This window comes from Equus asinus, chromosome 17, assembly GCF_041296235.1.
Source record: "Equus asinus isolate D_3611 breed Donkey chromosome 17, EquAss-T2T_v2, whole genome shotgun sequence".
NCBI lineage: Eukaryota > Metazoa > Chordata > Mammalia > Perissodactyla > Equidae > Equus > Equus asinus.
Genome location: NC_091806.1, coordinates 40,477,187 through 40,484,341, shown reverse-complemented (window position 1 = coordinate 40,484,341; position 7,155 = coordinate 40,477,187). Strand labels below are relative to the sequence as shown.

The following is a 7,155-nucleotide window of genomic DNA, read 5'->3' as shown; positions in this document are numbered from 1 at the left end:
CTTGGGAGAATGTGAGGGATGAAAAATTAGCCTGAGGTGTTGGTGAATGGTGTAGACGTTGATGAGCCATGTGAGTGAGTGTGCAGAGTGAAAAAGAGTTAAGTGAAATTGAACCCTTGATATTCACTAAAATTGAGAGGTAGATGAAAACAAATTATGCGGGACAGTTCATAGGATTGAAACTACAGTGAAGGGGTGAGGACCAAATAGGTTATGATGAGGATAAAATATTAGCAATGCTGCTGTTTGCGAACCATGTGACTGGCCAGATTGTTAGAATCCAAGTATCGCTTAGTAAAGACCAGTAGCAGGAACTTTTTTTAAAAATGCTTTTTGGTGAGGAAGATTGGCCCTGAGCTAACATCTGTTGCCAATCTTCTTGTTTTTCTTTTGTCTTCCCAAAGCCCCAGTACAGAGTTGTATATTCCAGTTTTAAGTTCTTCTATGTGGGATGCCACCATGGCATGGCTTAATGAGCGGTGTATATGTCCATGCCCAGGATCCGAACCAGTGAAGCCCCAGGCTACCTATCAAACGAACTTAACCACTGTGTCACCTGGCCGGCCCCAGAAGGAACGTTTTAATTGCTTTTTACCCTGACCATGGTTTTTACCCATGGCAACATAAATGGGAACTCTGTAAAGTAATGCAGCTTGATTCATGACAAACATTTCCTCTTGCGATCCCTGCACCTCAGGCTGCCATGGGTAACTGGAGGTTGGGTTTTTGAAATTTACTAGTGATGACACCCTGGCCCCTTCATGATGAAAACCACCTCAAGTCGAGTCCAGAGACTGTTGGATAATGACAAGACAAGTAGAGAAGTGCAGGGCAAGTAATTTATTGAAGCAAGATGTTGAAACCTTTGCATTTTCCAAGAAAGAGCAGGCGATCATTGCAAGACAGGGGTATTACGGTAGGAGACTTGATAAACCAAGGCGAGTACACTTCAATGATAATTTCGCCTGAAATAGAAAAATAAAGAAAGAAATGGGAGATCAGTCATGCTGATCCTGGAGATGACACATTAACATAGACCATTGTCCCACTAAGACGTCAATGAAATTTCAGCCAACAAAAGGCAAATGAGAGATAACAGGCAGGACCCCAGTGTGCAGTAAACTAAATAGACCTGATACAGTTACAACCAACCATGCAAATCAAGAAAGAACCATTTCCATAGTCCAGCAACTAAACCCGGAGGTGACCCGAGAGTAGGACTCAGGTTTCTATGGAAGGAGCGGGTTGAAAGGTTGGATGGAGCAGCCCAGAATTTCTTTTTTATGATTTTCCAGGACAGAGGACTCTACTATTTCACTCTAAAGGGGATACAGGGTTGAGCGATGGGGACAGGGGTGGCAGAGGACATAGGAAGTACTGCTTTCAGGAGATTCCTAGCCTCGGGATGTGGCAATTCAACCTGATGGCACATGTGCTTCTCAGCGCTGAGAATCCAGCCTCTGTGGGCATTTGCAGCTGAACCTTATGACCCACATCAAGTGGTGGATGGGCTGAGAGATACATTTCACTATCTGGTTTCTTGATAAAGACATAATTTAAGCGCTTCACCTTCACATGTGGCTGTAGGAGACATAACAAGGAGTAGAAAGGTGGACCAAGGAGCAAGGAGTTGGCCTTGGCTCTGCAGAAGCTGGCAGAGAACCTAGGAAGCACCCCCTCCTTTCTGACAGTTGGCAGGGGGTAGTTCCCTCCCTCCCACCTGTCTCCCCATTCCACACTCCCCACACTCCCGATGAGATTCCACAGGGACTGTGTCCACTGGGTGAGGGGACTCGCCCTCAGGAAAGCTCCCAGGCAGAGAGGCAGCAGTACTTTGGCCCTTCAACATCACTGCATGGGGCCCCAGGTGTCCTCCTCCTCAGGACACTATGGGGAGCCTGGTGCCCAGAAAGATGACCTGAGAAGGAGGAACAGGCCCAGATGCTCTGTAATGTTATCATCCACCCTTTGGCCACTGGTCACCCATCAGAGATGAGCAGTGAGGCAGGTGCCACCACCATTTGTCCCAGTCAAGAGCAGAACCCTGACCTCCTCCTTGGCTGTTCATCTGATCAGAATTCTCTATGCACAAAGAAGAAAGAATTACCAATATCTCTGAAAGTAGCAATCTGTTCTTCAAGGTGATATTATTTGTGCATTGCTTCACTTGCAGCTTGGCCTCAATAAGTTCATCAGGTGCATTGTATTTCTGAATTTGTGCCTTGTAGGGTAAGTCAGGAACGAATAGAAAGGCTGCGATATCAGTAAAAACGGATGGACAGATGATATCAGTGGCTGGAGCGGAAGAAAAAGAAATACAATTAATGTGAGGAAAGGCGATTTTTCCTATGGTGCCTGATGTTAGAACTATACAGGAAACCCAGGGATTATATATTCCCATCTCATCATTGAGCTGATAATAATGTGAGGCCCTCAAGCTCATGATTTTTTCAAGGTCATACTGCAAGCGGCAGAGCTAGGACTGAATGCCAGGTTTCTTGATGCCTAATTCCTTTTTTTCAAGCTCATGCCACTGCTTTCCAAGACTTATCTGGCTTGCTGAAATTCACTTTCCCTAGATTTGAAGAATATTACGTTTTGCCTGCTAATAGAGTGTTGCCTTCTCTATCTTACATATTGGGCAAGAGGAGATTTTTGATAATACAATTTCAAATAAATGGTAGATTCAGAACCTTACCAGAGACCATAAGGGAGAGTAAATTTGGAAAAGAGTAAGTAAACCATTCAAACATTGGAAGATGCTATTTTGAGACCATCGTGAAGAATAGGATTGTGTTGTTGGATACAGACATAGCTAAAAGGCTAAAAAAGATAAATCTAATCACTTTGAACACATTTGAAACTCATGCACAAGGTTATCACTGGCTCTTTTATTCTGCCGTGATGTTTAGAATTCCTCAGAGAGGATGAGAGGTGGGAAGTGTGGCTCATTCCTGACCCCAGTGGAATTGTGCTGACTTATAGTAACTGCTTTTCCTGGTCTGGCTTCTCCATCCCCGAAAGTGTTTGCAATCAGCCTGCAGCCTGGGATGTGCCCTACCAGCCTCTGATCTGTCCCCTGGCCAGACTTCAAACTAGGCAAAGAATTTGGAGAGGATAAAGTCAGAGGCCACACTGGGAAAGAGGTGGACATTTAGCAAGTCAGATGATCGAGAAACACTCCACAAAAATGGGTCAGTATCAAGCGCATGAAGACATGCAAAAGTATTGTTGAATGAATGGCTAGAATTAATCTAGAAAAACAGAAATTGTAGCCCTAATCGCTGTACTAGTCCTAGTCCAATTCCTGGTGGTAATCCTAGAAAACTAGTAGAAAACTGGTAGTACTTGTGGTACATTGAGTGCTGCTTATTCACAGACCCCATTTGAAGATTGATAATTCTGAGAACACTGGCTCTTCTCTTTCTTTTTTTAAGATTGGCACCTGAGCAAACATCTGTTGCCAATCTTTTGTTTTTTTTCCTTCTTCTCCCCAAAGCCCGCCAGTACATAATTGTATATTCTAGTTGTAGATGCTCCAAAAATTCTTCCAGCTGTAAGTGTTTATGAATCTGAAACTAGGAGTTAAAAAGCTGTGGGGGCTGGCCCAGTGGCACAGTGGTTAAGTTTGTGCTCTCTGCTGCAGCGGCCTGGGGTTTGCTGGTTTGGATCCCAGGCGCAGACATAGGTACTGCTTATCAAGCCACACTGTGGCAGGCATCCTACATATAAAATAGAGGAAGATGGGCAAGGATGTTAGCTCAGGGACAATCTTCCTCAGCAAAAAAAAAAAAAGAGGATTGGCAGCAGATGTTAGCTCAGAGCTAATCTTCCTCAACAAGAAAAAAAGCTGCAGACTCAATTGGCACCTAAAAAACTCTGGAAGGTGAACATCTGATAACTACGAGATGTCAGCTCAATATCTAGAGCTGGACTCCTGACACACTTCATCCCACTCCACGGTCATAGCTACTCTTGGTGGTAGCCGTAAAAGCTGTGACAAGAGGAGACTTAGGCAGTTTAAGCATTTTGTTCAAAATATCTGTAAGTGGCAGAGCCATGGTTCACATCCATCTCATGATGTCATGCAGCTTCTCAAACACAGATCACAGACAAGGAGTCAAGCTCCTTAACATCTGCCTGCAATGACTTCTTGTAAAATTTCCATAGTATTGGGATTTGATAAAATGCGCCTTGGACTTTTAGGGGGCTAGTTCACAAATAGAGGAAAAAGCCGGGAGTTTGATCTGATCACCCCAGTTAAGTTCACCCAGTTCAGACAAAGGTTACTTACTACAGCTGGTGCTGGACTGATTAGAAATGATACTCACCCCCATAGCTGCAAAGGGCCAGAGTGACCAGCAGGACAGACAGGGACAGCCTCATGGTGGTTCGGTTGCTTTGAGCTTTCGGCTTTAGCAAACAGTGAGCTATTATGAGCTGCACTCAGGAGCCTGGGGAGTCCAGGGCTATGTGTACCTGGAGAGCTTCGCTGGTCCTGCCCACATGGCACATGGCAGGTCACAAGGTCTGGCTTCCAGCCCTTCCTTCCGGCTCCTCCCTTTCCCTGGAGGGTTATGCCATCCATCTGTGTCACATTGCCCTGGCCTCCCTTCTTCCTGAGTGGGGAACCGCAGGAAAGCAGCCCTGAGGGATTCTGCTCTGTCCTCCAGGAGGGCGTTCAGCCACCTCTGGAAATGTTTCCTGTTTGCCTTTGGCCTTTTGATCCTTGGACCTTTGTTTTTTGTGTTAGTGCAGAGGCACAGGTGTATTCTGACTTCAGGAGGGCAGATCAAGGGACTGGGAAGCTGGGGGCTGCACTTTGTTTACAGAGACAGGCTCCTAGGGAGACCTAATTTGACCCCTCCTCTGCATGCTGATGGCTGACTTGGTTCAAGTGCACACTGAATTGTCTTCTCCCTCAGCTCGTCTTCCATCACCTTTGTCTTCACACAGAAGTACCTTAAAACACTATTGAATACGTTCTACCCTTGGATACCTTCTTTGGGGAAAAACTCCTTTGTCTGTTCTCTCCCTGGCTCATTCCAAGCCCAGAGACTTTGTTTCTGGTGGAGATGACAACAATGCGGAGGTTCACATTTTCAGTCCACAAAGAGCAAGGCTACCATGATGACTAGCCACCCACATATCATCTTAGGCTGATGTGATGATTAAATGAACTCAATGCTCTTTTTTCCCCAAGGAGTTCTGGGGTGTCAGGAGCCAGACAAGCATCACAAGTGTGGAGTTTCTCTGCTCTTGGGCTCTAGGCAGGGAAGATGATGGAATGAAGAGACAGGTGAACAGAGTGAGTGCACACTTCCCCTTCCTCCGTGAGCTCGAGTCTTCTATTTAAACATGGCTTTGCTACCTGGGTCGATTTCATTTTTAATGGAGGTGAAGGCAGCACCCAGCTAAAGCAATACGCTCCCCACCCACCACTCCACTCTTGTGCTATCCTGCAGTGTGTGAGTAGGAAGCATTTTCTTTCATCAGAAATTACCCGCTTAAATGAAAGCATATTTGAGAGGACTTACACTCCTGGCCAGAGTTTTGCAGACTCAATAGAACAATCAAATCACTTGGGAGCTTTTAAAAAATATGGATTGGCTGGCTCCCCTCTCTAGATTTTGATTCAGTAGGCCTGAGGTGATGCCCAGACACCTGTACTATTCAAACTCCACTGGTGATTCTGTGCAGGCAGTAGGACTGAGAAGCACCACGAAAGTCCTTTATTAACAAGAGGCATGTTTATCAGTTGTGTTATCAGTGAGCACATTGCAGTGTTTGCATAATCCCAGCTGAGGGCCACAGTGGTACCCACATCAATTTCACAGGATGGTGGGCATTCCTGTAGGCAGCTCTGCCTCCGCCACCATGAGCATGGTGGTGAGGACCACAGAGACCTGGGTTCAGATTGTTTGTAGTCTCAGACTTTAAGAAATTTAAGACCTATAGAAATTCAAGGAAGAACAAACCCCTTATGAGCTGTGAACTCTTCAGGAAGGAAGCCTTCATGTGGAGGTGATGACTGAGTTTTGTCTTGAAGGACAAACTGGATGAGAATGACAGAACAGAGAAAATATGAGGAGCTTCCAGGCAGAGGCATAGCAGTGAAGCTGAGCTCCACACCCTAGAGAATTACAGATGCCCACACTCCTGCCGGAGTCTGTCTGCCCTGGGCTTCACTCTGTCCACTCACTGTGAGGCTACCTCATACTACTGACCTTTCACCAGGATGGCAAATGCTTTTAAATATTTCTTGATGCCATAGTTTCTCAACCATGGCTTTACTGACATCACAGGCTAAAGGATTCTTTTTTTTTTTTTTTAAAGATTTTATTTTTTCCTTTTTCTCCCCAAAGCCCCCCGGTACATAGTTGTATATTCTTCGTTGTGGGTCCTTCTAGTTGTGGCATGTGGGACGCTGCCTCAGCGTGGTCTGATGAGTAGTGCCATGTCCGCGCCCAGGATTCGAACCAACGAAACACTGGGCCGCCTGCAGCGGAGCGCACGAACTTAACCACCCGGCCACGGGGCCAGCCCCTAAAGGATTCTTTTTTGAGTGGATATGTTGAGCATCGCAGGTTGTTTGGCAGCATCCCTGGTCTCTACCCTCTTGATGCCAATAGGACACCACACACACTGTGAAGACAACACAAACATCTCTGGACACTGACAATGTCCACAGGGGTGGATGGGAGGAGGGAGTAAATCAGCCCCAGAATGGATTCACTGCTGTAGCAGTGGAAATACTTTATATGACATCCTCCATACACTCCTTGTAATGCCCATAGGGACCACCGGTTCACAACTGTGGATGCTGACAGACTGCAAGAAAATGTGGGCATGCAGTGGAGGGAAAATTACTAACAAATAGAGAAGATATTGGTGTAGTTACCTAATGAACCATGCGGCTGTCACATGTATATGGGATGAAATATTTAAACACACATTTTATGGATATGTCAACTTGTGTAAAGTTCAGGGTTTTCGTGAATGAGCCAAGGATAATAACCCGGGACTGATGCCTGATCCTTCCCCAGCTGCCAAATACGGCTCACTGTCCCAAGTCGTTAGATGGATGTGGTTTATATTGGATCAAGGTAATGGGTACTTCTGGGGAACAAGGAGACCCAGGTGGCCCAGGCCCTG

General features: G+C 45.9%; 1 long non-coding RNA gene across 1 annotated transcript; it reads right to left on the bottom strand.

Moving 5' to 3' along the window:
• Positions 1-808: 808 nt before the first annotated feature.
• LOC106833636 (uncharacterized) lies at positions 809-4,489 on the bottom strand. The gene is made up of 3 exons (XR_011495130.1): positions 4,332-4,489; positions 2,108-2,295; positions 809-965 (listed from the first exon to the last, which is right to left on the bottom strand). It is a non-coding gene; the product is annotated as an uncharacterized lncRNA (long non-coding RNA).
• Between the last annotated feature and the right edge of the window lie 2,666 nt (positions 4,490-7,155).